The sequence below is a fragment of the Medicago sativa genome, chromosome 6 (assembly GCF_051527215.1).
Source record: "Medicago sativa cultivar Bolivia chromosome 6, Bolivia_mono, whole genome shotgun sequence".
NCBI classification, from domain to species: Eukaryota; Viridiplantae; Streptophyta; class Magnoliopsida; order Fabales; family Fabaceae; genus Medicago; species Medicago sativa.
Window position 1 is genome coordinate 79323608 of NC_140754.1, and position 21292 is coordinate 79344899.

The 21292-nt window shown below is 33.8% G+C and overlaps 4 non-coding genes and 1 pseudogene across 4 annotated transcripts; 1 reads left to right on the forward strand and 4 right to left on the reverse strand.

Moving 5' to 3' along the window:
* The first annotated feature begins 141 nt into the window (after positions 1–141).
* Positions 142–5144, forward strand: LOC146917155 (uncharacterized; annotated as a pseudogene).
* A 10383-nt stretch (positions 5145–15527) lies between these two features.
* Positions 15528–15599, reverse strand: TRNAM-CAU (transfer RNA methionine (anticodon CAU)). Its single transcript has one exon. It is a non-coding gene; the product is annotated as a tRNA-Met (tRNA).
* Positions 15600–17049: 1450 nt separating this feature from the next.
* On the reverse strand, positions 17050–17121 carry TRNAM-CAU (transfer RNA methionine (anticodon CAU)). The gene has a single exon. It is a non-coding gene; the product is annotated as a tRNA-Met (tRNA).
* A 1501-nt stretch (positions 17122–18622) lies between these two features.
* On the reverse strand, positions 18623–18694 carry TRNAM-CAU (transfer RNA methionine (anticodon CAU)). The gene has a single exon. It is a non-coding gene; the product is annotated as a tRNA-Met (tRNA).
* Positions 18695–20191: 1497 nt separating this feature from the next.
* Positions 20192–20263, reverse strand: TRNAM-CAU (transfer RNA methionine (anticodon CAU)). Its single transcript has one exon. It is a non-coding gene; the product is annotated as a tRNA-Met (tRNA).
* Positions 20264–21292: the final 1029 nt, after the last annotated feature.

The following is a 21292-nucleotide window of genomic DNA, read 5'->3' on the forward strand; positions in this document are numbered from 1 at the left end:
CAAGCAAATCAAATTGGAAAACTCGCAACAAATAACAATAATTTGTACATCACACAAGAATATCAATTTAAAGAAATCTTTTTGTTTGTTAAGCAGGTATAAATATTTAGACCTGTTCACTGAAAAAAGGAAATAATTGTAATGCAAGTTGTTTATATGATTGATTTATATTTATTTAACATTTCAGGTCATCCCACAGACACTAGAATTACTGCATTTGGCGACATACCAATACATTGCAGCGAGAATGGTGAAAGCGAAGAGGTCCCATATAATCTAGATGGTTAGTGTATTTAGAAATTTTCAATGAGATTAATTGAAACCTGATGTGCCTGGCTGAATGTTTTTATTACTGATGTGTGAATTTATTCTAAATATCAGGTAATCTTGCTGACCTTGAGGGAGAACACTCAGAGCATACTATCGTCGGCTCTCAAACAAGCTGTGAAATGCAAGATATAACAATGCATTGTAACGAGAATGGTGAAAGCAACGAAGTTCCAGATAATTCTGATGGTTGGTACAATTATCTCTATAATTATCTCTTTTGTAGCTTAATGTATTGGTAATGCACGAATTATTGTGCCTTATCTCATTAGTGTATTTTTATGGAACAGCATTCCAAGACGCGGTAATTGAAGTGGAAGATGAAGAAGATCTTGAGTTGAAGGGTAGTTAATTGCCTCTATTATTGATTTTATGCATGCCTTAATAATAACCTTATATATTAGTTTAGTAACTATTATTATTTATAATCAAAATGCAGAATATCTAGACATTGGCCAGCCAAATATAAAATGTCCCAATTGCAAGGCATTGATGTGGTACGACGAAAGGGTTTGTAAATCACGGCACACTTCAAATCCTGAATTTTCAATGTGTTGTATGCAAGGGAGGATAGAAATTGCACCATTCAAGCGACCACCTAAAGCATTGTATGATTTGTATCATAAGAAAGACAGGAAAAGCAAATTCTTTCTTGAAAACATTCGATCTATCAACAGTATGTTTTCATTTACATCTATGGGTGGGAACACAGACAAGACAAATAATAATGGCAACGCTCCACCAATATATGTCTTAAACGGAGAAAATTACCATCGAATAGGGAGTTTATTCCCAACACCTGGTAACGGCCCCAAGTTTGCACAGCTCTATATATACGACACAGATAATGAGTTGAAGAATCGGATGGCTGCTGTTGGGTAATATCTTTGTGTGATAGCAATTTTTTCAATTTATAATATGTCTCTTTATAATTCTCTAAAGTCAAGTGCTCACCAATAATTTTGAAATCTTATTGTTATTATTTGTCTTCTTCTTATTTAGGATGGAGAATGATATGCACTCGCTAAAGTCCGCCATTATGGAGGAATTAAGGAACATGTTAGATAGCAGCAATTCGTTTGCCAAATCTTATAGACCGGCTCGAGACAAATTGCTGCAAAACGATGCCCCTGAAATTAAATTGCGCATTTTAGGGAAAAGAGGTTATGATGGGCGGAGATACAACATGCCGACTGCATCCGAAGTTGCGGCATTAGTTGTTGGTGATTATGATTTAGCTGATTTCGACAGAGATATTGTAGTCGAAGAACAATCCGGTCTCCTAAAACGCATATCTGTGTTTGAAACATCATACTTACCTCTGCAGTATCCGTTGATATTTTCTAGGGGAGAAGATGGCTTCCGAAGGGACATAAAATTCAGTGATACTCATACCAAGTCGGCTATAAAACGACCTTTTGTTTCTATGAAAGAGTGGTTTGCTTATAAAATACAGCAAAGAGATCTGTCGTTTTCACACTTGGTTTTCTGTAGACGGCTTTTCCAACAGTTTTTGGTTGATGCATACAGTATGATAGAATCTTGGCGATTGAAATGGTATGGAGATCACCAAAAGGAGGTTAGGGCTGATATGTATAAGGGTTTGTATGAAGCAGTACTCAGAGGAGAAACAAGTCCGGCCACTGCAGGTAAAAGAATTGTTCTCCCATCAAGGTTTGTAGCAGGAGCACGCTACATGATACAAAACTATCAAGATGCCTTGGCAATTTGTGCATGGGTAGGATATCCTGATCTTTTCATTACATTTACGTGCAATCATAAATGGCCGGGGTTAGTGGATTTTTTGAAAAAACACGGGTTAAAGCCTGAAGATAGACCAGATTTGGTCAGTCGTATATTGAAGATAAAGTTGAACATGTTGATAAAGGATATTAAAAAAGGCAAACTTTTTGTGAAAGTTAGAGCAGGTAGTTATTATTCTATTTTTTTGCATCTTATCATTGTTAGTAGCTCTTTTTTATTGTTGTATTTTTAGTGTCTGATTTTAGATTGTTTTCCATCATTCAAATATATGCAGTGATATATACCATTGAGTTTCAAAAAAGGGGGTCTTCTACATGCTCATATACTGGTCTTTCTACAACCAGAATTCTAGTGTTCTCATCCCAACAAGATCGACGCAATTATATGCGCAGAGATACCAGATAAAGACCGTGAGCCTTGACTTTATAATATTGTGTCTTCTCTTATGATCCATGCTCCATGCGGACCACAAAATGATGGTTCACCATGTATGCTCAACCGAAAATGCACCAAATGCTTTCCCAAGAAGTTTGTGGATCAAACAGTAATTGATCCAGAGGGCTACCCAGTTTATACAAGAAGAGACAACGGCGTGTTTGTTAAGAAAGGTGAGGCATTCGTTGATAATAGATATGTCGTGCCGTACAACCGACATCTACTGCTAAAGTACAATGCACATATAAACGTCGAATGGTGTAATCAATCAAGGTCCATTAAATATCTATTCAAATATGTCAATAAAGGACACGATCGTGTTACTGCAACTTTTCATAACGTTGGTGACCAGTCAGTTCTCTAGACCTGAGATTGTTTGGGAGAAGACTTGGCGGAATTTAAGTGACGATGTTTTAAGCACACAAAGACGGCTGCATCGCGTTCAAGGTAAGATATATTAACCTTTAAAAAAACTTTCTTATGTCATGTAATTTATTTGTTGCAAAAAAAGTTAAATAAGGTTTGTGTGCTTATCCATCTGTTTAGGGTGAAATCCTCTTATTCAATCCAGCTGCACATTTTTAGATATAAAGGGATATGAGGCATTTGATAAAGTAACAAGTGTTGCATCCATGAAATGTTTTTAATTTTTATTACACCTTTTTCCATTTGCTGACAAAATGTAAGGATTAACTGAACAGACATAGCAAATTGTTTATACAATGATGGTAAGGTGTGAATTTCGACAATATCAGATTGTCATGAATTTCATTGCATGCTTTGAAACACACACAGTCAGTTGTGTCGCTTTTAATTTTATTCTATAATGTTTAGTTATCTATGTTCGTACAAGTTAAGATAGTATCTCTGACCTTAAATATGTTTGCGTTTACCATGCAGATTTAGTATTAGATGACCATCAGTTGTAAAGCTATGCTCTCACAGAGATCGAGAAATTGTTACAAAGGCATGGTCAAAGTATGAAAGATGACTATCCAATGATGCCGCAACCAGACGCTTTAATGATCAACCGAGTGCACAATATGTTGATGTATGATGAGTTGAAATATGACAAAAATAGATTAAAAAAGGAACACAAGTCATTAATGTCGACAATGACACAAGAACAAAGGAGTGTATATGACAAAATCATTTCCAGAGTAGATACAAAAAAGCCTGGTTTATTCTTTGTGTATGGTTATGGCGGAACTGGAAAAACTTTTATATGGAGAGCTTTATCATCTGCACTGCGTTCCAGGGGAGATATTGTATTGACCACGACATCAAGTGGAATCGCAGCACTGCTCATATCTGGGGGAAAGACTGCTCATTCAAGGTTCTGTTTACCAATTATGGTTGACGAGTGCTCTACTTGCGGCATTTTTCCAAAAACAAATTTAGCCGAGCTTATCATCAACACAAAGCTTATCATTTGGGATAAAGCACCTATGATGCACAAACATTTGTTCGAAGCACTTGATAGAAGTCTAAGAGATTTGATGCGACATCATAACAACGACAGGATGGACATTCCATTCGGTGGAAAAGTGGTTGTACTTGGTGGTGATTTCAGACAAATTCTACCTGTTGTACCCAAAGCAAATAGGCAAGAAGTTGTTAATTCTAGCGTTAATTCATCGGCCATCTGGCGTCATTGTGAAGTGCTAACATTGACAACAAACATGAGGCTCTTGCCTGGTAGTTCAAGCGAGGAGGTTGAAGAAAGAAAACAATTCAGCGACTGGGTTTTAGGGATTGGTGATGGGAGCATTGGTGAAGTTATTAATGATGATATTAGGGTGCAAATTCCAGATGATATACTTATTCATAGCACAGGTAACCATATTTGATGCTATTGTTGATGCTATATATCCATCTTTGGCTATGAATATGCATGACCCTTATTTTTTCCAAGAAAGAGCCATATTGACACCCAAAAATGTCACTGTTGAGGAAATTAATGATTATATGTTGTCTTTGGTCCCTGGTGAAGAAAAGATTTATCTTAGTTGTGATTCACTGTTAACTAAGTCATCCATGGCTAACAGGCCTGATGATATTCATACACCAGAATTCTTGAACACAATTAACACATCTGGTATTCCAAATCACAAAATAAAGTTGAACGTCGGAGTCCCTGTTATGTTATTGCGAAACTTGGACATTACTGCAGGCCTTTGCAACGGAACAAGGTTGATAATTACAAAAATGGGTAGATATATTCTTGAAGGAAAGGTAATAACTGGGAGCAATGTTGGAGAAAAAGTGTATATCCCTAGATTATCTCTTTCACATCTGACACAAGAATTGCGTTTAAATTCAATAGAAGACAATTTCCAATCCGTGTATGCTTTGCAATGACTATTAACAAAAGTCAAGGCCAGTCTCTCAAACAAGTGGGAGTATATCTCTCACAGCCTGTGTTCTCTCATGGTCAACTTTATGTTGCTATTTCGCGTTTGACTTATAGAAGTGGGCTGAAAATACTTCTGACAGACGAAGATGGGGCTTGCATCAACAATACTTTAAATGTCGTTTACAAAGAAGTTTTTCGCAATTTATCATGAATTGAATTTTGTTGTGCCCCAATTGTATTAACTCACTTATAAACTTTGTGTTTCAAGGTTTGATACTTACTATTAAAATTGGCTTTTAGGATTTACACATATGCAATTTGTATGACCCGTGCGGCAGCACGGGTGCAGGGACTAGTAATACATAATTATTTACTTCTTCCATAACACACTTGAACCTTGAATAAGACTTCTACATCAAACTTTTTTTATATAATGCACCAAAAGACTTAAGTCATAGAGAGACCTTAAGACGATTATTGGGGTCAAAGATTCTAATTACAGTGGGTTATTCAAAATAAGAGAATTGTTTCTTTTTAAAGATGTATAATAATTAATTAATTACTTTTCATATAATCAACTGGAAGCTTTAATATATAACAAATCTGATTCAGAGAGATACAAGTGTGAAATTTATTGTGGAGTAACAAACTAGTTTTATGATCTTATTTTTTTGTTGCACTTTTGGACTTGGCGAAACGAGTCTATTTTTAAGGAAAGCTTCACAGGACCGGCTAATCCGACATAGCTTATCCTTGTGTTGTGTACGTTGAAACCTGTGACGAGGACCACACCTGAGCCTGGACCACGCCATATGGACACAATTTTCATTGGTTACCATAGACCAAGAATGGGATGGACAAAACTAAATTGTGATGGAGCTTGCCAAGGGGACGCCAACTTGGTTGGATGCGACATACTCAAAAGCTAGATGGATTGAATGTTACACTTGAAAATTTGAAGCGTGTGATGCCCTACAAGCTTAAATGTGGGGCATATACATTGGCATGTATATGACCTGAAGAGATGACATTTCTAATCTCGTTGTGAAAAGTGATGTTATAATAAACATTTATTATAATGGTTACTAATAATTATGCTTCTATAAATGAGATTTCGACTCAGGTTCTTCTTATCTGTAAGTTCATCTCCTTAAATGGGCATATCAAAGTCAATAATGTTTGGCGTGAAGGCAACAAAAGCTTTGATTGGCTAGCTAACTACATTATCACGCTAAATTCTACGAAAACGAATGTGTTGGAGACTTCTCTGTTGTGTTGAAAAGTCTCATATTTGCTAAAACATTTGAAACTTGCTTGACTAGAAGTGTAGTTTTTTTTCTTTTGTAGGATTTGCACTTTATTATACCAAGAAAACATACAAAATAGTTTTTAAAGTTTATAAAAACAAATGTTACACGTAAGATGTAGCATATTCAGATGATGGAAATTTTCAAACTAACTTAATATTTTGATTTGTGGGTCTTTGATGAATTTTTTTTATTTTTACAACAATTCATCTTGTGAAGGTTTTGAAAGAAAAATACGAAAATAAAGTCAATGTAATGTAATTGATCGTGTGAGATTTTTAGGAAGAAATATGTTAATATTAATAAATAAAAAGTTATGTAATGTTTTCTTTTTTATCAGAGATAAATAAAAAGTTATGAAATGTTTTTCTTTTTTATCAGAGCCTGGTTTCAATCCAGGGACCTGTGGGTTATGGGCACACCACGCTTCCGCTGTGCCACTCTGATTTATTGGAATTGTCGTTGCAAAACTTTTATATAATTGTACTTCATCTAATTTTGTTGAGGAATAGTTGATCCAATAAATGATGTTTTAAAAATATATAATACATAATTATTTACTTCTTCCATAAGACACTTGAACCTTAAATAAAAAATAAACAAGACTTCTACATCAAAGTTTTTTTATATAATGCACCAAAAGACTTAAGTCATAGAGAGACCTTAAGGCGATTATTGGGGTCAAAGATCCTAATTACAGTGAGTTATCAGAAATAAGAGAAATGTTTCTTTTTAAAGATGTATAATAATTAATTAATTACTTTCCATATAATCTACTCGAAGCTTTAATATATAACAAATCTGATTCAGAGAGATACAAGTGTGAAATTTATCGTGGAGTGACAAACTAGTTTTATGATCTTATTTTTTTTGTTGCACTTTTGGACTTGGCGAAACTAGTCTATTTTTAAGGAAGGCTTCACTAGACCGGCTAATCCGACATGGCTTATCCTTGTGTTGTGTAGGTTGAAACCTATGACGATGCCCACACCCGAGCTTGGACCACGTCATATAGACACAATTTTCATTGGTTACCATGGACGTCGAATGGGATTGACAAAACTGAATTGTGATGGAGCTTGCCAAGGGGACGCCAACTTGGTTGGATGCGACATACTCAAAGGGTAGATGGATTGAATGTTCCACTTGAAAATTTGAAGTGTGTGATGCCCTGCAAGGTTAAATGTGGGGCATATACATTGGCATGTATATGGCCTGAAGAGATGACGTTTCTAATCTCGTTGTGAAAAGTGACGCTAAAATAAACATTTATTATAATGGTTACTAATAATTATGCTTCTATAAATGAGATTTCGACTCAGGTTCTTCTTATCTGTAAGTTCATATCCTTAAATTGGCATGTCAAAGTCAATAATGTTTGGCGTGAAGGCAGTAAAAGCTTTGATCGGCTAGCTAACTACATTATAGCGCTATATTCTATGAAAACGAATGTGTTTGAGACTTCTCTGTTGTGCTGAAGAGTCTCATATTTGCTAAAACATTTGAAACTTGCATGACTAGAAGTGTAGTTTTTTCTTTTCTTTTGTAGGATTTGCCCTTTATTATACCAAGAAAACATACAAAATAGTTTTTAAAGTTTATAAAAACAAATGTTACACGTAAGATGTAGCATATTCTGCTAATGGAAATTTTCAAACTAACTTAATACTTTGATTTGTGGGTTTTTGATGAATTATTTTATTTTTACAACAATTCATCTTGTGAAGGTTTTGAAAGAAAAATACGAAAATAAAGTCAATGTAATGTAATTGATCGTGTTAGAATTTTTGGAAGAAATATGTTAATATTAATAATTAAAAAGTGATGAAATGTTTTTCTTTTTTTTTTGGAAGAATTTTTTGGAAGAAATAATGTTTTTCTTTTTTATCAGAGCCTGGTTTTGATCCAGAGACCTGTGGGTTATGGGCCCACCACGCTTCCGCTGGGCCACTCTGATTTATTTGAATTGTCGTTGCAAAACTTGTATATAATTGTACTTCATCTAATTTTGTTGAGGAATAGTTGATCCAATAAATGATGTTTTAAAAATATATAATACATAATTATTTACTTCTTCCATAAGACACTTGAACCTTAAATAAAAAATAAACAAGACTTCTACAACAAAGTTTTTTTATATAATGCACCAAAAGACTTAAGTCATAGAGAGACCTTAAGGCGATTATTGGGGTCAAAGATCCTAATTACAGTGAGTTATCAGAAATAAGAGAATTGTTTCTTTTTAAAGATGTATAATAATTAATTAATTACTTTTCATATAATCTACTCGAAGCTTTAATATATAACAAATCTGATTCAGAGAGATACAAGTGTGAAATTTATCGTGGAGTGACAAACTAGTTTTATGATCTTATTTTTTTTGTTGCACTTTTGGACTTGGCGAAACTAGTCTATTTTTAAGGAAGGCTTCACTAGACCGGCTAATCCGACATGGCTTATCCTTGTGTTGTGTAGGTTGAAACCTATGACGATGCCCACACCCGAGCTTGGACCACGTCATATAGACACAATTTTCATTGGTTACCATGGACGTCGAATGGGATTGACAAAACTGAATTGTGATGGAGCTTGCCAAGGGGACGCCAACTTGGTTGGATGCGACATACTCAAAGGGTAGATGGATTGAATGTTCCACTTGAAAATTTGAAGTGTGTGATGCCCTGCAAGGTTAAATGTGGGGCATATACATTGGCATGTATATGGCCTGAAGAGATGACGTTTCTAATCTCGTTGTGAAAAGTGACGCTAAAATAAACATTTATTATAATGGTTACTAATAATTATGCTTCTATAAATGAGATTTCGACTCAGGTTCTTCTTATCTGTAAGTTCATATCCTTAAATTGGCATGTCAAAGTCAATAATGTTTGGCGTGAAGGCAGTAAAAGCTTTGATCGGCTAGCTAACTACATTATAGCGCTATATTCTATGAAAACGAATGTGTTTGAGACTTCTCTGTTGTGCTGAAGAGTCTCATATTTGCTAAAACATTTGAAACTTGCATGACTAGAAGTGTAGTTTTTTCTTTTCTTTTGTAGGATTTGCCCTTTATTATACCAAGAAAACATACAAAATAGTTTTTAAAGTTTATAAAAACAAATGTTACACGTAAGATGTAGCATATTCTGCTAATGGAAATTTTCAAACTAACTTAATACTTTGATTTGTGGGTTTTTGATGAATTATTTTATTTTTACAACAATTCATCTTGTGAAGGTTTTGAAAGAAAAATACGAAAATAAAGTCAATGTAATGTAATTGATCGTGTTAGAATTTTTGGAAGAAATATGTTAATATTAATAATTAAAAAGTGATGAAATGTTTTTCTTTTTTTTTTGGAAGAATTTTTTGGAAGAAATAATGTTTTTCTTTTTTATCAGAGCCTGGTTTTGATCCAGAGACCTGTGGGTTATGGGCCCACCACGCTTCCGCTGGGCCACTCTGATTTATTTGAATTGTCGTTGCAAAACTTGTATATAATTGTACTTCATCTAATTTTGTTGAGGAATAGTTGATCCAATAAATGATGTTTTAAAAATATATAATACATAATTATTTACTTCTTCCATAAGACACTTGAACCTTAAATAAAAAATAAACAAGACTTCTACAACAAAGTTTTTTTATATAATGCACCAAAAGACTTAAGTCATAGAGAGACCTTAAGGCGATTATTGGGGTCAAAGATCCTAATTACAGTGAGTTATCATAAATAAGAGAATTGTTTCTTTTTAAAGATGTATAATAATTAATTAATTACTTTTCATATAATCTACTCGAAGCTTTAATATATAACAAATCTGATTCAGAGAGATACAAGTGTGAAATTTATCGTGGAGTGACAAACTAGTTTTATGATCTTATTTTTTTTGTTGCACTTTTGGACTTGGCGAAACTAGTCTATTTTTAAGGAAGGCTTCACTAGACCGGCTAATCCGACATGGCTTATCCTTGTGTTGTGTAGGTTGAAACCTGTGACGATGACCACACCCGAGCCTGGACCACGTCATATGGACACAATTTTCATCGGTTACCATGGACCTCGAATGGGATGGACAAAACTGAATTGTGATGGAGCTTGCCAAGGGGACGCCAACTTGGTTGGATGCGACATACTCAAAGGGTAGATGGATTGAATGTTACACTTGAAAATTTGAAGCGTGTGATGCCCTGCACGCTTAAATGTGGGGCATATACATTGGCATGTATATGGCCTGAAGAGATGACGTTTCTAATCTCGTTGTGAAAAGTGACGCTAAAATACACATTTATTATAATGGTTACTAACAATTATGCTTCTATAAATGAGATTTCGACTCAGGTTCTTCTTATCTGTAAGTTCATATCCTTAAATTGGCATGTCAAAGTCAATAATGTTTGGCGTGAAGGCAGCAAAAGCTTTGATCGGCTAGCTAACTACATTATCACGCTAAATTTTACGAAAACGAATGTGTTGGAGACTTCTCCGTTGTGCTGAAAAGTCTCATATTTGCTAAAACATTTGAAACTTGCATGACTAGAAGTGTATTTTTTTTTCTTTTGTAGGATTTGCCCTTTATTATACCAAGAAAACATACAAAATAGTTTTTAAAGTTTATAAAAACAAATGTTACACGTAAGATGTAGCATATTCTGATGATGGAAATTTTCAAACTAACTTAATATTTTGATTTGTGGGTTTGTGATGAATTTTTTTATTTTTACAAAAATTCATCTTGTGAAGGTTTTGAAAGAAAAATATGAAAATAAAGTCAATGTAATGTAATTGATCCTGTGAGATTTTTTGGAAGAAATATGTTAATATTAATAATTAAAAAGTTATGAAATGTTTTTCTTTTTTAACAGAGCCTGGTTTCGATCCAGGGACCTGTGGGTTATGGGCCCACCACGCTTCCGCTGCGCCACTCTGATTTGTTGCAGTTGTTGTTGCAAAACTTTCATATAATTGTACTTGATCTAATTTTGTTGAGGAATAGTTAATCCAATAAATGATGTTTTAAAAATATATAATACATAATTATTTACTTCTTCCATAAGACACTTGAACCTTGAATAAAAAATATACAAGAGTTCTACATCAAACTTTTTTTTATATAATGCACCAAAAGACTTAAGTCATAGAGAAACCTTAAGGCGATTATTGGGGTCAAAGATCCTAATTACAGTGAGTTATCAGAAATAAGAGAAATGTTTCTTTTTAAAGATGTATAATAATTAATTAATTACTTTTCATATAATCTACTCGAAGCTTTAATATATAACAAATCTGATTCAGAGAGATACAAGTGTGAAATTTATCGTGGAGTGACAAACTAGTTTTATGATCTTATTTTTTTTGTTGCACTTTTGGACTTGGCGAAACTAGTCTATTTTTAAGGAAGGCTTCACTAGACCGGCTAATCCGACATGGCTTATCCTTGTGTTGTGTAGGTTGAAACCTATGACGATGCCCACACCCGAGCTTGGACCACGTCATATGGACACAATTTTCATTGGTTACCATGGACGTCGAATGGGATTGACAAAACTGAATTGTGATGGAGCTTGCCAAGGGGACGCCAACTTGGTTGGATGCGACATACTCAAAGGGTAGATGGATTGAATGTTCCACTTGAAAATTTGAAGTGTGTGATGCCCTGCAAGGTTAAATGTGGGGCATATACATTGGCATGTATATGGCCTGAAGAGATGACGTTTCTAATCTCGTTGTGAAAAGTGACGCTAAAATAAACATTTATTATAATGGTTACGAACAATTATGCTTCTATAAATGAGATTTCGACTCAGGTTCTTCTTATCTGTAAGTTCATGTCCTTAAATTGGCATGTCAAAGTCAATAATGTTTGGCGTGAAGGCAGCAAAAGCTTTGATCGGCTAGCTAACTACATTATCACGCTAAATTCTACGAAAACGAATGTGTTGGAGACTTCTCCGTTGTGCTGAAAAGTCTCATATTTGCTAAAACATTTGAAACTTGCATGACTAGAAGTGTATTTTTTTTCTTTTGTAGGATTTGCCCTTTATGAGACCAAGAAAACATACAAAATAATTTTTAAAGTTTATAAAAACAAATGTTACACGTAAGATGTAGCATATTCTGCTAATGGAAATTTTCAAACTAACTTAATACTTTGATTTGTGGGTTTTTGATGAATTATTTTATTTTTACAACAATTCATCTTGTGAAGGTTTTGAAAGAAAAATACGAAAATAAAGTCAATGTAATGTAATTGATCGTGTTAGAATTTTTGGAAGAAATATGTTAATATTAATAATTAAAAAGTGATGAAATGTTTTTCTTTTTTTTTTGGAAGAATTTTTTGGAAGAAATAATGTTTTTCTTTTTTATCAGAGCCTGGTTTTGATCCAGAGACCTGTGGGTTATGGGCCCACCACGCTTCCGCTGGGCCACTCTGATTTATTTGAATTGTCGTTGCAAAACTTGTATATAATTGTACTTCATCTAATTTTGTTGAGGAATAGTTGATCCAATAAATGATGTTTTAAAAATATATAATACATAATTATTTACTTCTTCCATAAGACACTTGAACCTTAAATAAAAAATAAACAAGACTTCTACAACAAAGTTTTTTTATATAATGCACCAAAAGACTTAAGTCATAGAGAGACCTTAAGGCGATTATTGGGGTCAAAGATCCTAATTACAGTGAGTTATCATAAATAAGAGAATTGTTTCTTTTTAAAGATGTATAATAATTAATTAATTACTTTTCATATAATCTACTCGAAGCTTTAATATATAACAAATCTGATTCAGAGAGATACAAGTGTGAAATTTATCGTGGAGTGACAAACTAGTTTTATGATCTTATTTTTTTTGTTGCACTTTTGGACTTGGCGAAACTAGTCTATTTTTAAGGAAGGCTTCACTAGACCGGCTAATCCGACATGGCTTATCCTTGTGTTGTGTAGGTTGAAACCTGTGACGATGACCACACCCGAGCCTGGACCACGTCATATGGACACAATTTTCATCGGTTACCATGGACCTCGAATGGGATGGACAAAACTGAATTGTGATGGAGCTTGCCAAGGGGACGCCAACTTGGTTGGATGCGACATACTCAAAGGGTAGATGGATTGAATGTTACACTTGAAAATTTGAAGCGTGTGATGCCCTGCACGCTTAAATGTGGGGCATATACATTGGCATGTATATGGCCTGAAGAGATGACGTTTCTAATCTCGTTGTGAAAAGTGACGCTAAAATACACATTTATTATAATGGTTACTAACAATTATGCTTCTATAAATGAGATTTCGACTCAGGTTCTTCTTATCTGTAAGTTCATATCCTTAAATTGGCATGTCAAAGTCAATAATGTTTGGCGTGAAGGCAGCAAAAGCTTTGATCGGCTAGCTAACTACATTATCACGCTAAATTTTACGAAAACGAATGTGTTGGAGACTTCTCCGTTGTGCTGAAAAGTCTCATATTTGCTAAAACATTTGAAACTTGCATGACTAGAAGTGTATTTTTTTTCTTTTGTAGGATTTGCCCTTTATGAGACCAAGAAAACATACAAAATAATTTTTAAAGTTTATAAAAACAAATGTTACACGTAAGATGTAGCATATTCTGCTAATGGAAATTTTCAAACTAACTTAATACTTTGATTTGTGGGTTTTTGATGAATTATTTTATTTTTACAACAATTCATCTTGTGAAGGTTTTGAAAGAAAAATACGAAAATAAAGTCAATGTAATGTAATTGATCGTGTTAGAATTTTTGGAAGAAATATGTTAATATTAATAATTAAAAAGTGATGAAATGTTTTTCTTTTTTTTTTGGAAGAATTTTTTGGAAGAAATAATGTTTTTCTTTTTTATCAGAGCCTGGTTTTGATCCAGAGACCTGTGGGTTATGGGCCCACCACGCTTCCGCTGGGCCACTCTGATTTATTTGAATTGTCGTTGCAAAACTTGTATATAATTGTACTTCATCTAATTTTGTTGAGGAATAGTTGATCCAATAAATGATGTTTTAAAAATATATAATACATAATTATTTACTTCTTCCATAAGACACTTGAACCTTAAATAAAAAATAAACAAGACTTCTACAACAAAGTTTTTTTATATAATGCACCAAAAGACTTAAGTCATAGAGAGACCTTAAGGCGATTATTGGGGTCAAAGATCCTAATTACAGTGAGTTATCATAAATAAGAGAATTGTTTCTTTTTAAAGATGTATAATAATTAATTAATTACTTTTCATATAATCTACTCGAAGCTTTAATATATAACAAATCTGATTCAGAGAGATACAAGTGTGAAATTTATCGTGGAGTGACAAACTAGTTTTATGATCTTATTTTTTTTGTTGCACTTTTGGACTTGGCGAAACTAGTCTATTTTTAAGGAAGGCTTCACTAGACCGGCTAATCCGACATGGCTTATCCTTGTGTTGTGTAGGTTGAAACCTGTGACGATGACCACACCCGAGCCTGGACCACGTCATATGGACACAATTTTCATCGGTTACCATGGACCTCGAATGGGATGGACAAAACTGAATTGTGATGGAGCTTGCCAAGGGGACGCCAACTTGGTTGGATGCGACATACTCAAAGGGTAGATGGATTGAATGTTACACTTGAAAATTTGAAGCGTGTGATGCCCTGCACGCTTAAATGTGGGGCATATACATTGGCATGTATATGGCCTGAAGAGATGACGTTTCTAATCTCGTTGTGAAAAGTGACGCTAAAATACACATTTATTATAATGGTTACTAACAATTATGCTTCTATAAATGAGATTTCGACTCAGGTTCTTCTTATCTGTAAGTTCATATCCTTAAATTGGCATGTCAAAGTCAATAATGTTTGGCGTGAAGGCAGCAAAAGCTTTGATCGGCTAGCTAACTACATTATCACGCTAAATTTTACGAAAACGAATGTGTTGGAGACTTCTCCGTTGTGCTGAAAAGTCTCATATTTGCTAAAACATTTGAAACTTGCATGACTAGAAGTGTATTTTTTTTTCTTTTGTAGGATTTGCCCTTTATTATACCAAGAAAACATACAAAATAGTTTTTAAAGTTTATAAAAACAAATGTTACACGTAAGATGTAGCATATTCTGATGATGGAAATTTTCAAACTAACTTAATATTTTGATTTGTGGGTTTGTGATGAATTTTTTTATTTTTACAAAAATTCATCTTGTGAAGGTTTTGAAAGAAAAATATGAAAATAAAGTCAATGTAATGTAATTGATCCTGTGAGATTTTTTGGAAGAAATATGTTAATATTAATAATTAAAAAGTTATGAAATGTTTTTCTTTTTTATCAGAGCCTGGTTTCGATCCAGGGACCTGTGGGTTATGGGCCCACCACGCTTCCGCTGCGCCACTCTGATTTGTTGCAGTTGTTGTTGCAAAACTTTCATATAATTGTACTTGATCTAATTTTGTTGAGGAATAGTTAATCCAATAAATGATGTTTTAAAAATATATAATACATAATTATTTACTTCTTCCATAAGACACTTGAACCTTGAATAAAAAATATACAAGAGTTCTACATCAAACTTTTTTTTATATAATGCACCAAAAGACTTAAGTCATAGAGAGACCTTAAGGCGATTATTGGGGTCAAAGATCCTAATTACAGTGAGTTATCAGAAATAAGAGAAATGTTTCTTTTTAAAGATGTATAATAATTAATTAATTACTTTTCATATAATCTACTCGAAGCTTTAATATATAACAAATCTGATTCAGAGAGATACAAGTGTGAAATTTATCGTGGAGTGACAAACTAGTTTTATGATCTTATTTTTTTTGTTGCACTTTTGGACTTGGCGAAACTAGTCTATTTTTAAGGAAGGCTTCACTAGACCGGCTAATCCGACATGGCTTATCCTTGTGTTGTGTAGGTTGAAACCTATGACGATGCCCACACCCGAGCTTGGACCACGTCATATGGACACAATTTTCATTGGTTACCATGGACGTCGAATGGGATTGACAAAACTGAATTGTGATGGAGCTTGCCAAGGGGACGCCAACTTGGTTGGATGCGACATACTCAAAGGGTAGATGGATTGAATGTTCCACTTGAAAATTTGAAGTGTGTGATGCCCTGCAAGGTTAAATGTGGGGCATATACATTGGCATGTATATGGCCTGAAGAGATGACGTTTCTAATCTCGTTGTGAAAAGTGACGCTAAAATAAACATTTATTATAATGGTTACTAACAATTATGCTTCTATAAATGAGATTTCGACTCAGGTTCTTCTTATCTGTAAGTTCATGTCCTTAAATTGGCATGTCAAAGTCAATAATGTTTGGCGTGAAGGCAGCAAAAGCTTTGATCGGCTAGCTAACTACATTATCACGCTAAATTCTACGAAAACGAATGTGTTGGAGACTTCTCCGTTGTGCTGAAAAGTCTCATATTTGCTAAAACATTTGAAACTTGCATGACTAGAAGTGTATTTTTTTTCTTTTGTAGGATTTGCCCTTTATTATACCAAGAAAACATACAAAATAGTTTTTAAAGTTTATAAAAACAAATGTTACACGTAAGATGTAGCATATTCTGATGATGGAAATTTTCAAACTAACTTAATATTTTGATTTGTGGGTTTTTGATGAATTTTTTTATTTTTACAAAAATTCATCTTGTGTAGGTTTTGAAAGAAAAATATGAAAATAAAGTCAATGTAATGTAATTGATCCTGTGAGATTTTTTGGAAGAAAAATATGAAAATAAAGTCAATGTAATGTAATTGATCCTGTGAGATTTTTTGGAAGAAATATGTTAATATTAATAATTAAAAAGTTATGAAATGTTTTTCTTTTTTATCAGAGCCTGGTTTCGATCCAGGGACCTGTGGGTTATGGGCCCACCACGCTTCCGCTGCGCCACTCTGATTTGTTGCAGTTGTTGTTGCAAAACTTTCATATAATTGTACTTGATCTAATTTTGTTGAGGAATAGTTAATCCAATAAATGATGTTTTAAAAATATATAATACATAATTATTTACTTCTTCCATAAGACACTTGAACCTTGAATAAAAAATAAACAAGAGTTCTACATCAAACTTTTTTTTATATAATGCACCAAAAGACTTAAGTCATAGAGAGACCTTAAGGCGATTATTGGGGTCAAAGATCCTAATTACAGTGGGTTATCAGAAATAAGGGAATTGTTTCTTTTTAAAGATGTATAATAATTAATGAATTACTTTTCATATAATCAACTGGAAGCTTTAATATATAACAAATCTGATTCTGAGAGATACAAGTGTGAAATTTATCGTGGAGTGACAAACTAGTTTTTTGATCTTATTTTTTTGTTGCACTTTTGGACTTGGCGAAACGAGTCTATTTTTAAGGAAGGCTTCACTGGACCGGCTAAGCCGACATGGCTTATCCTTGTGTTGTGTAGGTTGAAACCTGTGACGATGACCACACCCGAGCCTGGACCACGTCATATGGACACAATTTTCATCGGTTACCATGGACCTTGAATGGGATGGACAAAACTGAATTGTGATGGAGCTTGCCAAGGGGACGCCAACTTGGTTGGATGCGACATACTCAAAGGGTAGATGGATTGAATGTTGCACTTGAAAATTTGAAGCGTGTGATGCCCTGCAAGCTTAAATGTGGGGCATATACATTGGCATGTATATGGCCTGAAGAGATGACGTTTCTAATCTTGTTGTGAAAAGTGACGCTAAAATACACATTTATTATAATGGTTACTAATAATTATGCTTCTATAAATGAGATTTCGACTCAGGTTCTTCTTATATGTAAATTCATATCCTGAAATTGGCATGTCAAAGTCAATAATGTTTGGCGTGAAGGTAGCAAAAGCTTTGATCGGCTAGCTAACTACATTATCACGCTAAATTCTACGAAAACGAATGTGTTGGAGACTTCTCCGTTGTGCTGAAAAGTCTCATATTTGCTAAAACATTTGAAACTTGCATGACTAGAAGTGTAGTTTTTTTCTTTTTTCTTTTGTAGGATTTGCCCTTTATTATACCAAGAAAACATACAAAATAGTTTTTAAAGTTTATAAAAACAAATGTTACACGTAAGATGTAGCATATTCTGATGATTGAAATTTTATAACAAACTTAATATTTTGATTTGTGGGTTTTTGATGAATTTTTTTATTTTTACAACAATTCATCTTGTGAAGGTTTTGAAAGAAAAATATGAAAATAAAGTCAATGTAATGTAATTGATCCTGTGAGATTTTTTGGAAGAAATATGTTAATATCAACAATTCATCTTGTGAAGGTTTTGAAAGAAAAATATGAAAATAAAGTCAATGTAATGTAATTGATCCTGTGAGATTTTTTGGAAGAAATATGTTAATATTAATAATTAAAAAGTTATGAAATGTTTTTTCTTTTTTATCAGAGCCTGGTTTCGATCCAGGGACCTGTGGGTTATGGGCCCACCACGCTTCCGCTGCGCCACTCTGATTTGTTGCAGTTGTTGTTGCAAAACTTTCATATAATTGTACTTGATCTAATTTTGTTGAGGAATAGTTAATCCAATAAATGATGTTTTAAAAATATATAATACATAATTATTTACTTCTTCCATAAGACACTTGAACCTTGAATAAAAAATAAACAAGAGTTCTACATCAAACTTTTTTTTATATAATGCACCAAAAGACTTAAGTCATAGAGAGACCTTAAGGCGATTATTGGGGTCAAAGATCCTAATTACAGTGGGTTATCAGAAATAAGGTAATTGTTTCTTTTTAAAGATGTATAATAATTAATGAATTACTTTTCATATAATCAACTGGAAGCTTTAATATATAACAAATCTGATTCTGAGAGATACAAGTGTGAAATTTATCGTGGAGTGACAAACTAGTTTTATGATCTTATTTTTTTGTTGCACTTTTGGACTTGGCGAAACGAGTCTATTTTTAAGGAAGGCTTCACTGGACCGGCTAAGCCGACATGGCTTATCCTTGTGTTGTGTAGGTTGAAACCTGTGACGATGACCACACCCGAGCCTGGACCACGTCATATGGACACAATTTTCATCGGTTACCATGGACCTCGAATGGGATGGACAAAACTGAATTGTGATGGAGCTTGCCAAGGGGACGCCAACTTGGTTGGATGCGACATACTCAAAGGGTAGATGGATTGAATGTTGCACTTGAAAATTTGAAGCGTGTGATGCCCTGCAAGCTTAAATGTGGGGGATATACATTGGCATGTATATGGCCTGAAGAGATGACGTTTCTAATCTTGTTGTGAAAAGTGACGCTAAAATACACATTTATTATAATGGTTACTAATAGTTATGCTTCTATAAATGAGATTTCGACTCAGGTTCTTCTTATATGTAAATTCATATCCTGAAATTGGCATGTCAAAGTCAATAATGTTTGGCATGAAGGTAGCAAAAGCTTTGATCGGCTAGCTAACTACATTATCACGCTAAATTCTACGAAAACGAATGTGTTGGAGACTTCTCCGTTGTGCTGAAAAGTCTCATATTTGCTAAAACATTTGAAACTTGCATGACTAGAAGTGTAGTTTTTTTTTTCTTTTGTAGGATTTGCCCTTTATTATACCAAGAAAACATACAAAATAGTTTTTAAAGTTTATAAAAACAAATGTTACACGTAAGATGTAGCATATTCTGATGATTGAAATTTTATAACTAACTTAATATTTTGATTTGTGGGTTTTTGATGAATTTTTTTATTTTTACAACAATTCATCTTGTGAAGGTTTTGAAAGAAAAATATGAAAATAAAGTCAATGTAATGTAATTGATCCTGTGAGATTTTTTGGAAGAAATATGTTAATATCAACAATTCATCTTGTGAAGGTTTTGAAAGAAAAATATGAAAATAAAGTCAATGTAATGTAATTGATCCTGTGAGATTTTTTGGAAGAAATATGTTAATATTAATAATTAAAAAGTTATGAAATGTTTTTTCTTTTTTATCAGAGCCTGGTTTCGATCCAGGGACCTGTGGGTTATGGGCCCACCACGCTTCCGCTGCGCCACTCTGATTTGTTGCAGTTGTTGTTGCAAAACTTTCATATAATTGTACTTGATCTAATTTTGTTGAGGAATAGTTAATCCAATAAATGATGTTTTAAAAATATATAATACATAATTATTTACTTCTTCCATAAGACACTTGAACCTTGAATAAAAAATAAACAAGAGTTCTACATCAAACTTTTTTTTATATAATGCACCAAAAGACTTAAGTCATAGAGAGACCTTAAGGCGATTATTGGGGTCAAAGATCCTAATTACAGTGGGTTATCAGAAATAAGGTAATTGTTTCTTTTTAAAGATGTATAATAATTAATGAATTACTTTTCATATAATCAACTGGAAGCTTTAATATATAACAAATCTGATTCTGAGAGATACAAGTGTGAAATTTATCGTGGAGTGACAAACTAGTTTTATGATCTTATTTTTTTGTTGCACTTTTGGACTTGGCGAAACGAGTCTATTTTTAAGGAAGGCTTCACTGGACCGGCTAAGCCGACATGGCTTATCCTTGTGTTGTGTAGGTTGAAACCTGTGACGATGACCACACCCGAGCCTGGACCACGTCATATGGACACAATTTTCATCGGTTACCATGGACCTCGAATGGGATGGACAAAACTGAATTGTGATGGAGCTTGCCAAGGGGACGCCAACTTGGTTGGATGCGACATACTCAAAGGGTAGATGGATTGAATGTTGCACTTGAAAATTTGAAGCGTGTGATGCCCTGCAAGCTTAAATGTGGGGGATATACATTGGCATGTATATGGCCTGAAGAGATGACGTTTCTAATCTTGTTGTGAAAAGTGACGCTAAAATACACATTTATTATAATGGTTACTAATAGTTATGCTTCTATAAATGAGATTTCGACTCAGGTTCTTCTTATATGTAAATTCATATCCTGAAATTGGCATGTCAAAGTCAATAATGTTTGGCGTGAAGGTAGCAAAAGCTTTCATCGGCTAGCTAACAACATTATCACGCTGAATTCTACGAAAACGAATGTGTTGGAGACTTCTCCGTTGTGCT